Source organism: Pipistrellus kuhlii, unplaced genomic scaffold (assembly GCF_014108245.1).
Source record: "Pipistrellus kuhlii isolate mPipKuh1 unplaced genomic scaffold, mPipKuh1.p scaffold_m20_p_3, whole genome shotgun sequence".
In the NCBI taxonomy this organism is placed as follows: Eukaryota; Metazoa; Chordata; class Mammalia; order Chiroptera; family Vespertilionidae; genus Pipistrellus; species Pipistrellus kuhlii.
Window position 1 is genome coordinate 56,019,571 of NW_023425529.1, and position 19,387 is coordinate 56,038,957.

Genomic DNA, 19,387 nt, shown 5'->3' on the forward strand with positions numbered 1-19,387 from the left:
TACAACAGCTGGAGAGGCTCAGCGCCACGTGGAAATGTGGGGAACTTAATTCCTCTGACCTGTGGGAGCTGGGAGGGAGCTGGGTGGATAATGGCCCTCCTCTCTCTCCTGTGTACTACTCTGAGGCCTGGTTTTTCCCCCCCAGCACATCCAGAAAAGTTCCGTATGCCAAGCAGATGCACCTGCCAATTGGCTGTGCCCACAGACGGTCTTGTGAAGTGGTAACTAGCCCTGGAACCTGTTGCTTTGCTTTGTTTTACCTCCTCCCTTCTCTCCCTCTCCCTCCCCCTTTTTAAAATAATGGCAAAAGCCGAGATGAGTTTGGCTCAGTGGATAGAGCGTCAGCTTGTGGACTGAAAAGTCCAAGGTTTGATTCCAGTCAAGAGCATGTACCTTGGTTGTGGGCACATCCCCAGTAGGGGGTGTGGAGGAGGCAGCTGACCGATGATTCTCTCTCATCGATGTTTCTGGCTCTCTCTCTCTCTCCCTCTCCCTTCCTCTTTGTAAAAAAATCAATAAAATATATTATTTAAAAAATAATAAAATAAAATAATGGCAAAAAAACACATTACATAAAATGCTCCCCCTTAACTATCTTTAGGTGTACAACCCAGCAGTGGTTAGTATATTCAAACTGCTATGCAACAGATCTGTAGAACATTCTCATCTTGCAGAACTGAAACTCTATACCCATTGCACATCTCTACACACCCTCGCCCCCACCACCACCCAGCCCATGGCAATCACCATTCCACGTTCTGTGTCTATGAGTTTGACTGCTCTGGGTACCTCCCTTGTCTTTGTGTCACTTCCTTTCCTTCTTCTTCACCTCACTGACCTGGATTTGTATACCCCAAATAAAGTCTTAGCATTTCAATCCTTGCCTCAGGTAAAAGTGTCTGGAAAATTCTTTCTAGAACAGTGTTCTGCATCACTGAGAGAAAACTCATTGGAGCCCTAAACCTGTCTCTCAAAAAAGGTCCTTCAGTTGGACATTAGAACTAGCCTAGAAACGTGAACCACATAGTACGGTTGCATTTTCTAAGCACCCTTTTTTGTTAAGCACCCGGTTTTTATCATCCATTTTTTATTGACACTATGAAACCAGCCACAAGAGCTGTAGCACTGGAGGTGCAGGGTGTGAGTGATGGTGGAGGTGGTAGCAGTGTGATGACAGAGGAGACAGTTCAACACTATGGAGCACTGTGCATCATCTCATTTAATCCTACCAGCAATGAGGTACATCTCATCATCCCTCTATGACAGGTGAAGGACTAAGATTATCCATATGTACTGAGAACTTATCTTGGGCTACAGAGTCAGTAGGAGCAGAACGAGGATTCAAAGTGAAGACTTTTTACCCTCAGAGCTGTGCTTAATCACGTGTGCTACAGATACTGGCTCCCTTTCAGTCAAATCAATCTGAGTCCTCCTATGTGTCAGGAACTTTCCTAATGCTTCATGCACCTTTTTGTTCTTGCTAAGTCCCCTAAATGAGTCTATAAAATCAGAAAAGCTCATCCTATATAATAAAACCCTAGTATACGAATTGTCTGGTCTTCTGTTCAGCCAATCAAAGTGTAATATGCTAATGATATGCTAAGGCTGCTCAACTGCTCTATATGACGGGCACTAACCACCATGGGGCAGACGCTCTGACTGGTAGGTTAGCTTGCTGCTGGGGTCCGGCTGATCAGGACTGAATGAGATGGGCTGGACACGCCCTGGAGCCCTCCTGCAATCCCTCCCTGGCTGGCCAACTTCCCTTGTCCCTCCCTTTCCCCCGCCCCCAGCTCTGATCACGCACCAGTGGGGTCTCTTGGCCTGCCCCTACGCCCTCTAATCTGTGACTCCTTGGTGGATGTTGGAGAGCTGGTTTTGGCCCAACCCCACTCAATGCAGGAGCTGCCCCCTCGTGGTCAGTGCGCTCCCACAGAGGGAGCGCTGCTCAGACAGAAGCTGGGCTCATGGCTGGTGAGCACGCCAAAGGTGGCAGGAGCCTCTCCCTCAAGGGTTCTTGGACTGTGAGAGAGTGTAGGCCAGGCTGAGGGATCCCCCCCGCAACTGAGTGCATGAATTTCATGCACTGAGCCTCTAGTTCATATATAAAATCCTCTCATTTCCCTCCAAACAAATCTAGAAAGAAAATAAAGCTTTCCCATGTACTTTATTATAGGAATAAAATAGAAAATTTATAAAACCTGTGAAGAAAAATATTCTTACACAATGTAGTTATAATAGTTTAGAAAAGTAAAAAGGAAGAAATATTTCTATAAGTGGAGGAGTATTGTAAAATTAATCTGGGATAAAAATGCATACACCATGAAGACTCTACACTATCAATATTTTAAACTTCCTTAATTTGATCTGGAACTTATTTCAATGTTAGTGCCTTATCTTTGTTATCAAGATTCCTGTTGGCACCCCAAAAGTATTCTGGGGTGCCTTTGTTACCATGATTCCAGCCAGGATTCTGGGCAGGTTGCATAATTCAGGGAAAGCATTAAGCTCTACAAAAACCTCCAAATTTCCACCCAGTGTATGATGCCTGGTACACCACTTCAGCTACTCAGATTAGTCTACAGTTTTCAACTGACTTAGCAAAAACAATCCCTTCCTTCCTGCCTTCAGACTTCATAAGTGCAGTCCCATGATTTCACCCCATTCTTCCCCTTCCAGTTGTCCCACCTTATCCCTTGACATTTTGTGATAGGTCCTTACTGCATTTTCTTCATCCTAAGCATCACTACAAGTAAATTTTTCTGAAGCACAAATCATTTCCCTATTCAAAAAGGTCCATGAATTCATCATGAATTCATGTGTTGGTTTTCTTTTTGTTTGTTTGTTTGTTTTTGTCTTCTAAATTAAACGCCTGTAGTTTCTTCTGTCACCCAAGACCACTCCGGCCCTGATCTGCAGTCTCTGCTTGTCCATTCTGCACTCTGCTCTGCCTGTTTCTGCATCTCTGTGGATTTCTCCATATGAAATGAAGCTGCCACAGCCTCACCCCCAAGCCTTTGCCAACCTTCAGCCCCCCTCCAACATTCCAGGCTCCACAAAACCCATGTCCCGTCAACTAAATGTGATCACTGCTCTCTTTGATCCCCACCGCACAGGGCCTCTCCTTTGACACCTCATTAACGCTGTCACATACCGTCTCCCTATGCAATGGAAAGCTTCCTAAGAACAGGTGTGTCATATTTATCATTTTTCCTTTGGAGTCTAGCACTCAGCAAGGCTCATGGTTTTTTGTTTGTTTGTTTGTTTTGTTTTTTAAATATATTTTATTGATTTTTTTTTTTTTTTTTTTTTTTTTTTTTTTTTTTTTTTTTTTTTTTTTACAGAGAGGAAGGGAGAGGGAGAGTTAGAAACATCTATGAGAGAGAAACATTAATCAGCTGCCTTCTGCACACCCCCTACTGGGGATGTGCCCACAACCAAGGTACACGCCCTTGACCAGAATCCAACCAGGGACCCTTGAGTAAGCAGGCTGACGCTCCATCCACTGAGCCAAACCAGCTAGGGCTAGGCTCTGTTTTTTGTTTGTTTGTTTGTATGTTTGTGTGTTTGTTTTTTAATGGAAATAGGAGTTTGACATCAGTCCCAAGGGTTATGGTGTTTAGAAGATGAATTTTGAAGATTCAGACCCAGCTTCTTCAGCTCTTTGTGCTTCACTAAACACTGAACAAGAGAGACAACACAGCCTAACAGGGAAGAGCATGGGTTCTGCAGCCAGACTGTCAGGGGTTGAGTCCTGGCTCTACCACACACTATCTATAGTGTGACACTGAGAGGGTTACTTTATTTCCCTCTGCCTCAGTTTCCTCATTTGTAAATAAGAATAGTTACTTTGCCTACTTAGAGGCTTATTAAGAAAAGTAAGTGAGCTAAAACCGGTTTGGCTCAGTGGATAGAGTATCGGCCTGTAGATTGAAGGGTCCTAGGTTTGATCCCGGTCAAGGGCATGTACCTTGGTTGTGGGCACATCCTCAGTAGGAGGTGTGCAGGAGGCAGCTGATCGATGTTTCTTACTCATCAATGTTTCTAACTATCCCTCTTTGTAAAAAAAAAAAAACACACACAATGAAATATATTTTAAAAAAGAAAAGTAAATGAGTTGATATTTGTACAGCACTTCGTCAGTGCCTGACACATAATAAGTACAACATTAACATGGAGTCTCCATGCTTTTATTCGTTCTGTGTTAATCACTTCCCATCGTGAGATAATGGCTTTGTGAACTTGGAGAAACTCTCTGGTGATTTATATTTACTTAGTATGAGCTTTACTTAACATTAAACATCAGGGCATCATTGTCAACTGCAGGCGAGTTACCTGGCCTGGAGGAAGCTTCCCGCCACACACCTGTGTCAAGTTTCCCTTTCTCTGGTCCAAGGAGACTGTGAGGGTGAACCCCGACCCCTCAGTCAGAGCTGCTGACGCTGAAGGATCAGGGGCTGGGAGCATGTGTTCCTTTCCCGGGTTCATTTTCCTGTTACCTGTTGTTAATGCCTCTTCCCATCTTCCCCTTATTTTTATGTCACAGTGTGTGCCGTTCACCTTGAAATGTGTACCTAATACCTGCTGAACTCTGTCCGCAGACAGATGAGGTCTTTGTTTCAATAGTTGGCTCACTTCAGTCCCCCTCCTGTGTCAGACACAGTACTGAAGCAGGGGAATCCGGGGGGAATGAGGCAAGGCCCCTCTCTCCCTCCAGGAACTCCCACCCATTTTTGCAGGAGACAGACATAGAACACTCACCTGTGAGGCGTATGTTAAATGCCTTCACAGGAGAACAATGTGCGGCGGTTACACAGATTGATTCTGCCCTGGGGATTGGCCTTATTAAAACATCTAACAAATTAATACACAATAACTGGTCGATTTCGTTTCATCATTCCCTGTGTTTAACGTTTGCTGATGAGGCTATTACTAGGGCCTATTGAGCTGAAGAAGTGAAAACAGTCACTATCATCATATTTTTAAAACATTTTTTTCTTTATTGATTAAGGTATTACCGTGTTTCCCTGAAAATAAAACATCCTCCAAAAATAAGACCTACTTACAGGTTTCCTTCTGAGTGAAATATAAGGCATCCCCCCAAAAATAAGCCCCCCCCCCCCAGGCTCTGTCTCAGAATGAAAATTAATTTACCTTAAACTGGTCACTAAGGCCGCTCCGATGGGCGTCTAGCAACCAGAGACATTACGCGGAGTCCTGACGTCACTGCTGTGTGGAGGCTGAGTGGAGGGAGTGAGCGGTGAGCGCCCAGCGGGAGAGAGGAGGAGACTTTCGCAGATGCATGTAGAAGAACAGGAGGATTAGAGTAGACAGGATGCTGCAAAGATGGTGAGTGCTGGTCTGTCTCTGGAGACACTACCTGATGCTCACGGCTGCCCTCATGATGACTGAAGGTTCTCAGTCAGTGGCAGACCCTACTCCAGCCCAGATCCAGGCCCCAGCAAGCCCAGTGACAGTCCCCAGGCAGGCCCCAGGGGGTAAATGTTTGATAAAGGGGTAGGGGGGATGTCTGGTGAAGGTGTTCAGTGGCACAGGGGTGGGGGGATGTTTTATTTTCGGGGAAACACGATAATACCTTAAAATGACACAGGAGGATCAGAGGGGGCAATCAAAATGACACAGGAGGATCAAAAGGGGTTACTAAAATGGTAATCCCCCCTCTGATTCTCGTGTGCCATTTTGATTACCCCCTCTGATCCCCACCTGTGTCATTTTAAGTGATCTCCCTCCCCACACCTTGATACCCCAATTCCTTTTTTCTATCCCTAGAAATGAGCACAAAAAGAAAAAGCTACTCCATGGAGTACAAGAAAGAAATCGTGGAAGACTCTTGGGGCCAAAATCTTACTGCTTTCTGCAAAGAGAAGATGTTGAATGTCGGATGGATCTGAAAATGGCGAGCAGAGTATGGCAACCTCATTGAACAAGTGAACAAGAGAAATGCTAAAGCGCAAGTGTGGATCAGGTCAGCAACCATTATTTTCCAAGCTGGAAGACCTGATCTGTGAATGGGTTGTTGACAGGAGAGGAAAAGGCTTTGGTTGTGAATAGGGCTCAGATTCAAGAATTTGCCCTTGCAATGGCACCACAGTTTGACATAGCCCCCGAAGACTTCAAAGCATCACAATACTGGCTGGATAATTTCCTTCAGCGAAGTGAACTGTCTTTAAGAAGATCTACAACATTGTTTAGGTTGGAAGATACTCAAGTTATTAAGCGAGCACTTGCATTTAAGTCCTTTATTGATGATGCTGACTTCTCTAAATACAATCTTTCCAACATGATTGCTATGGATAAAACTGCAGTGTTTATGGGCCAATCATCTCAAACAACAATTGAACAGCGGGGTGCCTCCTTAGTGTACATTCCCTCCACTGCTTACGAAAGTGCACTTGTTTCCTGTATTTTGGCAATTCGTCTGGATGGCACTAAAATCCCACCTTTAATCATTTCTAAGGGCAAGAAGGAAAAGATTGAACGTGTTTTGGGCGTTTTTATTCTTGAAATTGAAAAAGCCTGGGCCACACAAGCAGTTATAAGGAAGTGGGTCGATTTAATGCTGCTGCTTGTTATGCGAGGGAGCCAAAGAGGTCTGCTAGTCTGGGATGCAGCCAGCACTCACTGCGCTAAAGACATGAAGACATTTCTTCATGAAAGAAAAATAGATCAGATAATGATTCCCGCAGGAATGATGGCCTATCTCCAGACTCTTGATATTGCAATAAACAAGCCATTCAACGACAATTTTTGCCATGGAAATTAATGACTACATTGAAAATAGAATGGAGAGAAATCAGCGTGGAAACTTTGTGAAACTTTGACTTGGGTGATTAATTCATGGAGAAAATCACTGACAGATGCATTGCAAATGCACTGTGAGCAGGCTACCTTGACAAGAAGTACTCATTTAAAGACAGTGCTATTGCTAAACATAAGAGATTTGGTCCACTGATTCTGAAAGAAATGGAGTCACAAGAAATTCACCAGGAAATTCAGGAATTGGATTGTTATGATGATGTTCCAGAAGATGATGACATGATTGTCATTGAATAAATGAGTAAATTCTTGATACTGTAGGATTCACAGTTTGTCTGGTTTGTGTTGACAACTACCGTACTACCGTACCATATACAGGTAATAAATTTCCTTTATTTTCATTTAACAATAAATGTTTACCGTATTCTTCTTCATGGAAAAATAAGACATCCCCTGAAAATAAGACCTAGTGCATCTTTGGGAGCAAAAATTAATATAAGACACTGTCTTATTTTCAGGGAAACAGGGTATATATGTGTTCTTATCACCCCATTATCATATTCTTGAATATTATGTTTACAGAAGCTGCCCATATAGTTATTGCAAAACGCACCTAAAAATAATCTGCAATACTTAAAACACTGTATCTTTAAAACTGGATCATGTGCTCTCTACTGTTAAGCTAATCCTTGCTGTCTTCCAAACAGGCCCTGGAGCGTGTGCTTCCTTCCCTCTGTGCTTCCATCACCAAATTCCCACGTTGACCTCGGACTCCAAAGGCCAGTGACTCCAACTGCAACTATGGATGGACACTCCAAATCACCCACCCAGAGTTGCAATAGCTGTCACTGGCCTGGGTGATCCACTCTTTTCCCCCCCCACCCCCCTCAAGCTTCCCTCAAATCAGCTAATCACAGGCAGTCTAGCCTACCCTGGGAAAGCTATCTGGTCTTTAGAAACAAGCTCCAGCTCAGAAATGTGTTCTGACATAAAATTACTACAACTGTCGGTCTCACCACAGTCCATGATAATTCCCCAGGACTCAGCTTGACAGGGAGAAAGATGAAGTGGAAGAAAACTAGACGCTTGGAAGAAAACTAGACGCTTGCCAGCACGACTGTTAAATGTCAGCTATTCTGGATTTTATCCCCACGTGAGATATTTCTTTGGTGCTGAGGACAATCACTGAAAAAACACGACAACATAATAAAAGCCACAGAAGGCAACCCCGTCATTACTGCTGCAGGAAATAAACACAGATCCATGCCACCAAAGCGAACGTCAGGAGAGAGGGAGCAACAATGTCTACAAATAAACCTAGCATCCCGGACAAAAGGGCTTAAGCATCACCTGTGAGCGGGCAGTAATTACAGACAAATCACCAATGACAATGCTATCTGCTAGGCACGCATTATGTTCTCAGGGTTTGAAAGAGTTTGTTTTCTGTTTTTCTCTCAAATGTCTCTAAAAGTCTTCCCACTTGGATTCCAGGGACACAAAAGACAAAGTGGTGCAGCAAACACGTACATGGCTTAACAAGGCACACGCAGCCTGCCATGGACAGTGAGGGGACGCCAGACACCCACCCCCCATCTCCCCTGCTGCTCAACGTGCCAGGAGGACAGTGCAGCTGTGGACAAAACAGGCAAGAGTGATGTGGACCATGAGGAGAGGCCATTTGGGTGTCCAAATCAAAACTGGATATAAACAAGCACTTGGAAAATAGATGCCATTTGAGTTCTTGCTGCAGAAAAATGGGGCAGAGAGTAAAAAATAAATGGGAAAGAATCGGAGGGCCAAGCTGACCTATATAAAGAGTGCAGCATCTAGTTCAAATGTTAAAGATGAAAGAGACCAGAATTCCTTCATCTTGGCTCCAGTCATTTTACTACTAATTAGAAGTCTCAGTGTGGTTGGTTAGAGCATCGCACACAATATTCACATCAGCCTTTGCAACCCTAAGGTATGCCTCAGGAAAGCAATAAATGGCAACAAGTTTGCTAAGAGCTATTACTTCAATTACACGGAGATGCATGGGCAAAATCTAAGCTCAACTTTTCAGGGTTGTGCTTCATTTTATAACAGTCCACCTGTGCTCGAGAGCAAATGAATGGGTCATAGTTACTGCAACCCCGTGTACTCACAGGTGAGTTCTTGACAGTTTGTATTTATTAAAGCCTATGAACATTCAGGGTCATTTAAGAGGAGGAAGGGTAGAAAAGGAGATTGTGTCTTTTTCCTCTTTTCTTTATATTCTTCCCTGGTGGGATAAAGTGTCGTGGAGCACAGAGAACATCACTTGCCCTTGAGCAGAGCTTGCATCCCTGGCCTACAGAGCACTCTGCCTGCACCTGTGAGGAAGAGAACATCTGCAGGAACCTTCCTTTCTGACTGGGTTTCTGGCAATTGCCTCAACACCTCAAGGAGAGCTCTGGTGCCAGGTTCTCATGTTGATTCGGGCTTATAACAATTCTTTGAAATGTCTCTTCTTCAGTCAACAAAGAACTTCTTCCTTGGCAGAGTTACTCTAAGCAAGTGAAATAGTCAGGAGGAATATCGTAGTTTTTTTCATTAAAAAAAATAGAAATTAGGTAAAATTAGGAGTGTGATACTACAGATGTTCGCAGGAGGCTATTTGCCATCTGTGGGCTGGGAGATCGGACCCTCATTCCTGATGGTCATATTGCTAGCTTCATCTGGCCTCTCTTCTGAAAATGCGCTAAGATTCTCTCATATTGCCGAAACCGGTTTGGCTCAGTGGTAGAGCGTGGGTCTGCGGACTGAAGGGTCCCAGGTTCAATTCCGGTCAAGGGCATGTACCTTGGTTGCGGGCACATCCCCAGTAGGGGGCATGCAAGAGGCAGCCTCGTCGATGTTTCTTACTCTCTATCCCTCTCTCTTCCTCTCTGTAAAAAAATCAATAAAATATATTAAAAAAAAAAAAAGATTCCCTCATATTGCCTTAGTTAAAACACACCAGAAACCAGCCACATGTAAGATTTATGCTGAGTAGGAAGCTGTTGATAAGTGAAGCTAAAGCTGTTTTTAAAAATTTTTTATAAATGGTATGAAAACTCACTTACCCACAGTCTATTTCAGAGAAAGAATTATACATTGGATTTGAGAGAAGAAGCAGGAAGAGAAAGGGGGAGGGAGGAGAAAGTGGAGAAGAAAAATGGGCAAGGAGGAGAAAATGCCTGCAGACACAGGACATCCTTAGGAAAAGAGTTCAAGCACAGAGCTCAACTGTAGACTGCCCAGGAATGCTCTTAGGGTACCACCACCCACCTTTCTGAGCCCTTCCGTCCTCTTCCAGGACTCACCGCACCGTGGCTCTGGTTTTCCCCTTAAACCATGAAAATATGCTCAGAAAGAACTCCTGAGGCGCACCCACACGGAGATGGAAATGACTGATGAAATATCCACACCTTCCAAAGTATATTTTTACCAGGAATTAAACCTTGTGTCACAGGGCCAAGGCTGCAGATCTGGAATCTAGTGTATCAACCAGAAACTGGAGGAGACATTTGGGGGTCAACGACAGTGAACCTTTTCAAGACCAGTCAACTCCCTGGGGCTCCCTCTCTCAGACCTTTGCACATGGCATCACTGTGCAGAAGGTGGAGGTATTCCAGGCAGAGCTGTCTCGCCCTTCTTTGAACCTTTACTAGCACAGGGCATATACCCTGCATTAAAGCATTTACCGTCAGGTACCTCATGTCTGAGTTCACACGTCTGTCTCCCGCACCAGATTGTGAGCTCCTTGGGGGCAGACCCTGTATCTCCGTTCTCGTTTTCCGTTCTCAGCACTTTGAATCAGGCCTGCTGCAAACCGAACCTTCTTCTTTAACCCACTGCCGATCTAGTCATCTCCGAATCTCCAGAAGCCACTGTACAGCTTTTGAATATAAAAGCTTTAATTTGATTTCCTTTAAAGATTCAATTTAAAATGCTCTTATCGTTACAAAGCAGCACCTTCAAATTCCAAATTGCATGTACATTGAAAGTGCTTCCCTTTAACAAGATATCTCCGGAAACACTCCAAATCAGAAGCCGCTCACCTCTGGGGGATGAGGAGTGAGAAGGAATTCTCAGAAGTAGCATCTAGAGATAAGAGACTTAGGAAGGAGGGGAAAAAAGCAAACAAAACTACTTTCATTATTTATCTCACCCATGCTTAGATGTTTAAAGAGGTATCTCCCAGGAAAGGTCTGCGGCGGGATTAAAGGCATTAGGTTTTCTGATCTGTCTAATCGAGCCGTGGAGCGAAGAAGGATGCTCTACATCATAATTCTTGCCTTCCCGGCAAGTGTCAGTCTCATGTTAAAAAATGGCTTTCATCGCTATCACTGACCTTTGGCAGGATTAATGGGCTACCAGGCATGCTTTCTCATAGGAGAGGCTGAAAAATTGCAACTAACATGAGGGAAAATTATATAATCACCGAGGCTTAGGACAAGCAAATAATTCATACATGAAGCAACTGAGAGGGGGCAGCCCTGCTGGGATGCCGGCTTGCCTCTCGTCAGCCGCAGCGGCCGGAGACATCACACACATGTCCTGGTGCCACGGTGAGGTGCCGTCCTACCGCGGGATGAGAGCCTTGAGTTTCTCTCCTTTGGAACAACACTGAGGCGCAACAACTCATTCGGGACGTGCTTTGTTGAAACAACCACAGACCCGGGAAAGGGAAGACGGGAGGGTTAAGAACCAACGCAATTCCTGTTGAGTGTTTGTACCCCGCAGGCTGATAAAAGGTGGAATCAATTCGCTTCGGCAATGAGTAATAACTCCCATGTCCTTGAAGAGCACTTTGAGAAATGCTAGAGTCACAGGGCTACACATCCGCTGACACTGATTAAATACTCTATTTGCTATATCTTCTATTGAAGGTAGAGGTGGGATGGCACATTAGTATGGCCTGCTCGTGCTGGGAGGAGCCACACCGAGGGAACCAGGGAAGGGGCCTTCCATCTGGGAAGGCCAGTTGCAAATTGCTGGCACTTCTTGATGAACTTCCCTGAAATGAACAGTTTCTGTAACCTCTGTTTAGCAGGCACCCACTTCGCCAAATTGCAGTTTTTATCATCATCAGCCATTGAAGCGTTTGTTTACAAACGCACGCTCACATACAGACACACGCAGCTGGGAATGCTGTAGCCTTGTTCCTCGGGACCTGCAATCTTGCCAGTTGCTTACATGGTAATAAAGATGAGAATTTGCCAACACAGGTGATAATGCACCAGAGGGAACTGAGGAAGTTAGTAACGTGAGAGCTGGTGTGGCCCAGTGGACTGGCCAAAAGGCCCAGGGAAGAAAGGCAGGCACAGTGTGGTCTCAGTCCACCCTCGACTCTGATGCTCACAATGTTTGGAAGGAGTAATTTGTCTCTTCCATAATCAGGTTCATAGTGTAAAGGTATATTATGGAAAACGAACATGTCAGCTAGATACCATTGATACATATGAACATTTGCCTCCCCATTTTTTTTTTTTTTTTTTAATCAGTGGCACTTTATTATTGGTGACTGGAGACAAAGGCAAGGCTTGCATTTAAGAGTTTTCACATTATAGAGTGAGAAAACATACACACACAAAAACCCGCAGTTACCCAGAGTGAGAGATCAGTGGATCTTAAACTTCACTGCACATTCGAGTAGCCTGGGTACCTTTGGACAAATCCTGACACCCAGTCTACATCCAGACCAACCCATTCAGAATCTCTGGGAATGTGATCCAGTTTCTAAACCTTCCAGGTAATTATTCCAATGTATGTCGGGATCTGAGAACCAATAATGTGGGACTTGACAACAGCACTTGCTCCTGAGCGTGCCTGAGCATCCCCGGGGGCCTTTGTTACAATGCAGATCGCTGGGCTGCACTCCTGACTCTCCATGTCCTTGGATTCCTAACCAGCTCCCAGGTGCTGCCGCTGCTGTCCAGGGACCACACTTGGAGGATCACCGCCTCATTTAAATGTGTTCAGCCCCATGAATGATTCTCTGGCTAGAAATATTCTTTTGCCTGAGTCCTTCCTGCAAACATGGTGCTCAGACCATTGTCATCACAATCCATGAGGCACCTACTGAAAATGCAGATTCCCAGCCCCCTCTCCAGATGTGCTAGATCGAAATTAACAAGGATGAGGCCCCTAAAGTTCATTTTACAACCACTCCCTGGTGATTATGCTCAATAAAGTGTGAGAATCACTTCTTTACTTCCACTTCCTGTATGCACATGAAACAATTCGCTCCTAATGACCAAAATGACTGGGGCAGAGGTCAAGGACACCAGTGGAGGGTAGGTCAAGATTCCAGTTCAGAACACAGTGTCTAAGAAACCGGCTCCATCCCTGGGCAAAGGCTTCAATGTGCTGAGCGCACAACCCTCATTATCTGTCTGTCTTATTGCTGCAAATCCTCTGAATGTAGGGGTTAACATTTCCAGAAAGTGCACTATAATAACCAATGGTGATTATTATTTTTGTAATGTCTCTATTAATCTCCATGGCTGCATCCATTCCTGTCTCTGCATCCACTCCTGTTGCACCCATTCCTATCTCTGCATCTACACACACACACACACACACACACACACTAATAATAATAATAATAATAATAATAATAATAATAAAATAACAGAGTAACAGGAAAGGAGAATATTCCTTCCCATCCCACTTTGCTGACACTCTTGGTTTTAATTAATGAGGAATAAGGGAACTGGACGATAGTTTATCATTGAAAATGATTCTGATAACTTAATTGAAAGATGGGTGTTGAAGCTATTCAAATATGGGATTATATCCAAAATATGCCACTCACCAGCTTACCCCCAATGCCTCCATTCCTTTGTCTATACAATGGAGAAAGCCATATACAATGGAGGAAATACTAATGCCCGATGCTTGGGATTACTGAAATGAACGCAAGCACCTAGCACAGTGCCCAGCACATGGTATGTGTTAGATAAATGTGAGCTTGGGTTTTTATTATAACATAGTGCACACTCAGCAAATGCTGAACAAAGAATGGCATAAATGAATAAACAAATGGCTATCCAATAAGCCATAGGAAAGGCAATCCTTTAGATCTGTCAAATGTCAAATTCAGACGAAGTTATTGCTTAGGGCATCTAAAATGTAAGAGTGCCTGGAGGGAGAGTTTGATTCAGTATGAAGTTCATTAACAGAAGTGCTATCAATTTATTTTTATAGTTGGGTCAGGCCCAAGTTTATTCTGTGAAAGTTATGTTTGCCAAGAAAAAGTAAAAAAAAAAAAAAAAAAAAAAAAAAGGAATTTAGACTTTGCATTTTAAAAAATATATATTTTTATTGATTTTAGAGAAGGAGAGAGATATGGAAACATCAATGATGACAGAAAATCACTGACCAGCTGCCTCCTTGCATGCCCCCTACTGGGGATCAAACCTGCAACCCAGGAATGTGCCCTGCCTGGGAATTGAACCCGTGACCTCCTGGTTCATATATCAATACCAAAACACTGAGCCACTGTGGCTGGGAAGGCTTTGCATTTGATGAGGCAAACAATTAATTAAAATAGAATGACAAGTAGCAGGGCTGACCCACTGACTCTTCCCCAGGGAAGCAAAGGCAGAGCCATGGAAGAGAGCCATCGGTGAGCAGAGAAAAGCAAGGGCTGAGGAACATATGGGCAATGGAGCCCCAAAGGGTGAGCTGGATGGGCCAGGGATCTACTTTAACTTTAAAATGGACTTTCTCCCCTTTACATTGATAGATACACAAGCCATATGCTCATGGTACTACTTTATCAGTCAAAACCTTCGATAAACAGTTGGCAACTGGCCTCTGTGTTGTGGTTTATTATCCAGAGACAAGCCAAAGACTCAACACCACAGACCATTTCATCTTCTGGAGCTCTAATCTTCAATGTATTATAGAAAAGGCTTATTTAAAGAAAATTCATTTTTAATGATGATACTTTTATTCTCATTATTACATTTTTTCCAACCTGATACTCAAATGTAATACAGTAACACAATGGATCATTAAGTTTCAACTATATTTAAATGTGTATATTGGGCCAAAAGCATACCAGATCTTGCACACATACACATATAACACACCTAGATGCACCCTTACCCAAACCATGGAGTACATTATAAAATAAGGCCTACTCAGCTGTTGCTACAGATCTGTGGAGTATATATTAAGGCTGAATTAAATTTGGAGTTCATTTTGGTCTAAAGAATTTTGGTTACAATTTGTATTCGGCCAATGCCAGGACAGAGTGGCCCCAAAGAACAAGTCATTTCTAAGACTCACTCAAATTTGTTTTGAGGGTTACACAACTGACCGGGCGTTTAAAGAGGCTACTGTGCACAAAAACCATCTCAAGGCCAGAGATTCCCCTACGCAGTGTTTCCCAAACTTTTGACATATGTGTACCCCTTCTATAATTTTCTTAACGCTGAGTACCCCTCGTACTCATGAGAACATAGAATTAGGAGCAGCTAAGCTCGGTGCAGTGCATATCCCCACCAAACTCTTCCCGTACCCCTGGGGGTCTGCGTACCACACTTTGGGAAACACTGCCCTACAGCATTGGGGGGATATTCAGTCCATTAAGCCTAAAGTCAACAAGAAATGTTACTTCACCAGTTCAGGACAAAGCCAAAGTCCTTAGGGTTCGGGCCACATACAGCCAAGTCTTGAATCTACTATGGAGGGTAAAGATATGGAGGCACGTTGCAATTGAAAGAAGATTCTTCAATTTATAAAAACTGGACCCGCACCTATGAGTGATGCATAAAATAAATGAGAAATTAATACAGCATGGGAGAACTGGGTCATGATCAAGAAAAAATAGTAAAGGGTGATCCCCAAGTACAGAGAAGGGAGCTAAATCCCCAAGTAAGCCAAACCCTTTGGAACACACGGAAAATGACACAAGGGACCTGTTATTGATGGGGTTCAAGACTGAGAGAATAAATCCTGTTGGCTCCAAGCTTCAGTCACAGCTGTGTAGCCTGAAGGGCTAATGGGGTATTCCTTTAAGAGAGGAGTGAGAAATCTCCAAGGGAATACTCCATCCTAAGAGGGAAGCCTGCTGCCACATGAGGGTAATGGCATCAGGTTAGAGGGGAGCCTGACCTAAGTCATTAGTGGGGCTCAACTCTACCCCTAGGCTAGAGACAGAGCTCTAGGGACTGAAGATAGAGAAATTCTGCTCTTTAAAGACCTTTAGGCTTTGGAGAGAGCACAGCCAGCCACTGGGAGGTCCATGTGACAGAGTGCAGTACAGATGAGAGGGAAAGAGCTTTTCCCGCTTGGATAGACTCTCCACAGCCCCTGGAGATTTCAGTGGGGCCAGCACACAGAGCATTAGGCATGGGAGACCCACAAGGCCACCGGAGATGAGTCCCTCCCCAACACATGCAGCTGGGAAAACAGGGCTTTCAGACCAAGTGAACAATCTACCCGCCCTAACACGAGTTGGAGAGCTGGGAGGTTGAAATGTCAGAAGAGAAGGAAGTCAGTCCTGCAATTCCTTTAATATTTATATCAACATTAAAACAAAACAAAACAGAGAACAGTATATTTGAGAGTCAATTCAGTGAGATATTGTCATGTAGTAAGAAAAAGAGAAAACTGAATGAGTCAGGGATGGTTCCAAGTCTGTTAAGGCAGAATGTTGTTGCCTCCATTTGGCCATCCACCTAAATGGAGATCATGAAGCTCTTAGCCCACAGTTTGTGGGATGCTGAAATGAACCCATGTTTTCTTATGAAAATGCTGTGCAAACTGAAGTGCCTGAAGCTGCCTGTCCACCCACAGTTGTGTAATTCTGGAAATAAAATTAAACCAATATGATAGTGACAAGCCTGAGAGAAAGCCATGGTGTGGAATAATGAGGAAATGAAGATTGAGAAAGCACTCTGCTTCAGGAACAATGAGATGGGATGGAACGGGGATATACTTTCATTAACATAAAACGTTTTAACTGCACAGGTATTAAAAAGTGGGGAGCTGCCACCCTCACCTTAGAGCATCTGACGTAGGAACAACATTGGAGGCATTATTTCACCACAAGCTGAATATTAGTCACCAATAAGATCTGGATACTAAAAAGGGAATACAACCATATGCTGAATTAATGGAAATATCATTCCAGGAGAACAGAATAAGAATGTTATTTCTCAGTGGCTGGCAGTACATCTGTATCACTGCAGCCTCCATGAATTAACTATTTGTAGCATGATTTGGATACACTGGGGGTTATCTGGAATCATCATTACATAGACAACGTTATTCAGCAGGAGGGGAAAGAAGTGCTCAAAGTTCCAGTTAACTTACTCATATTCTTTGGAACACAACTGATTTGCAAAGCAGGTGGAACTTGAGAGGGCAGGTCCTGGGGGTCATGTCTCAAGCACAGAGCACCCCTCTCCCCGCAGTGTAGGCCTCTCATTTCACAGGAGGTGCCCGCTCTCTCTCAAAGATGATTTCAGAAGATGGAGGTAAATTAACATATTGATTTCCCAGCACTCTGAAGGCCAAATGCTGCACACACTCGGTCATGTTTCAGATGATGGAATGTGAAATTAAATTAAAGGATGCATCTGTGCTCAGCCCCTAATTGCCAGCCTAGTGGATGTTTCAAGGAGCACAGCGAGGGAAGGGAGAGAAACGAGAAGGGGAAGAGCAAGGTGAGTGCATTAGAGAGGCTGAAAGCACAAGCTGTAACAAAAGGCGGGGAGGGGCACTTGGTTTCAATGCACAGAGTCTAGTTCTCAGGGCCTGCTAAGAACAACTCGAAAATCCATGCAAGAGCATCTTGGACAATGCAAGTAGAAGTTTTAGAAGCATTCCTCTGACAACTTTTCAGGTTTTTGAAAATGTTATAGAGATAAGGGAAATTAGTATCTTATTTTTTTTAAATCATCACTTTCTCCATATGTCAATTTTCAGGCTTATACTTGTTGCTAAATTCTCAGGTTAGCTTCAATGTTTGTAACTAGTCCTAGGATATAGTCTATTAAAAAAAAATAGATGACTAAATTAAAATGTTCAGTCCATATCAGATACTAACTCTTCATCTAATGAATACATGCTAGGAATATATGTATATATAATTATGTATATAAACTTAAATAAGTGCCTCTATTGCTAGAAAATGAAAAACGGAGAGACAAAAACCTGATCTTGTTTTTCTCCAAATCTATTTTGTGGAAAACTAATATCCTGTGCTATATTGGTAGTTATTACGAAGAAAAATATAGTTTTGTGTGGTCAAATCAATGTGACACGCATTGAGATAAAGAGTTTTCTTTACCACAGAATTTCTCAGAACCCTTAATATGCTTATGTACACAGAGGAGGGAGAGTCAGTATAACATTTCTAAAATGGGACCTTTATGATTATCTCCAGGGACCCTGGTGTGAGGGAGACCCAGCCCAGGAAGCGCTGCTCATCTTCCTGGCCCAGCTCGCACTCTGCTCCTCTGTCCAAATCCATTTTCAAACCCATTTTAAGATCCTCAAAGCTAAGTGACTGCATGCCCACTGGCCTACCGACCTCAGCAGCCAGATGCCCCAGGTTATGGACCAGAAATTGCTGCTGTTTCAAGATGACGAACCAGATAGAAGCAGACAAAGATGCAGGAATCTGGCTGACCTGCACTCACTGTCACCTACACAGGTATCCAATTCAGTCCGCTCAGGTCTTTGTATATTTCAAGAAATGCTTACTTTGGGGATTAGGAATAAGATAACACATTGACTATGGCCATCCTGAGCACTACAGATAGAATACATCGTTGTTCTCAGCTGGCAGTCAAAAACATGTGATCCAATAAATCAAAGGATTCCACTGACAGGTCTCTCTGTCATTTTAATTGTTAAATTGGTAACACAAGTATAAGATTATGGAGCATAATTCAAAGAGAATTAAGTCATTCACTTGTTAATCAACAAAGAGATGATAACTGCTTATTGTGCATTTAGTCATTGGAGGAGGTATAAAAAATGAGAGATTAGCCCTGAGTTTGAGAAGCTTATAGCAAAGAGTGGGGCACAGGACACAAAAATTAAAATACCAAGCAATATTTGTTATAATAGATGTAAAGTGCAAAGACGTTTGGGAGCCCTGGGGTGGGGCGGGGAAGGGAGTAGAATAAAATCTACCTTATTATATGATTTAGAATGAAAGGAGAGTGGGAATCACAGCAAAATTATACCAAAAGAAGAACACTTTTAATCATAGCTTTACCAAAAGTAAAAGTATTGTTTAATTACTCTAGTAATAGAAAAATAATCAGTCTCATATTGAAGATGGGAGTCTAAATTTATACGACCCCCACTGATGGCCTGCTAGTCCCCAACTGCCCGCCCCAATGCTGGTCTGCTTACCCCCTACGGCCCTGCCCCCCACCAGCCTGATCACCCACAACTGCTGTCCCATCCTGGCCTGATCACCCACAACTGCCCTCCTCTTGGCCTCTAACCACCTCTACCTCGGCCCCACCACCATGGCTTTGTGGGGAACATCCAAAAGGTCTCCTGAAAGGTCTCCCAGTCTAATTAGCATATTACCCTTTTATTAGTATAGATAGAGGCCTGGTGCATGGGTGGG

General features: G+C 43.6%; 1 protein-coding gene and 1 long non-coding RNA gene across 8 annotated transcripts in view; one reads left to right on the top strand and one right to left on the bottom strand.

Moving 5' to 3' along the window:
• GRIP1 (glutamate receptor interacting protein 1) overlaps positions 1-19,387 on the bottom strand; it is a 658,373-nt gene that overhangs the window by 341,512 nt on the left and 297,474 nt on the right. The window lies entirely within an intron of this gene.
• Positions 5,049-6,838, top strand: LOC123653203. Its single transcript, XR_006742867.1, has 3 exons — positions 5,049-5,233; positions 5,496-5,498; positions 6,803-6,838. It is a non-coding gene; the product is annotated as an uncharacterized LOC123653203 (long non-coding RNA).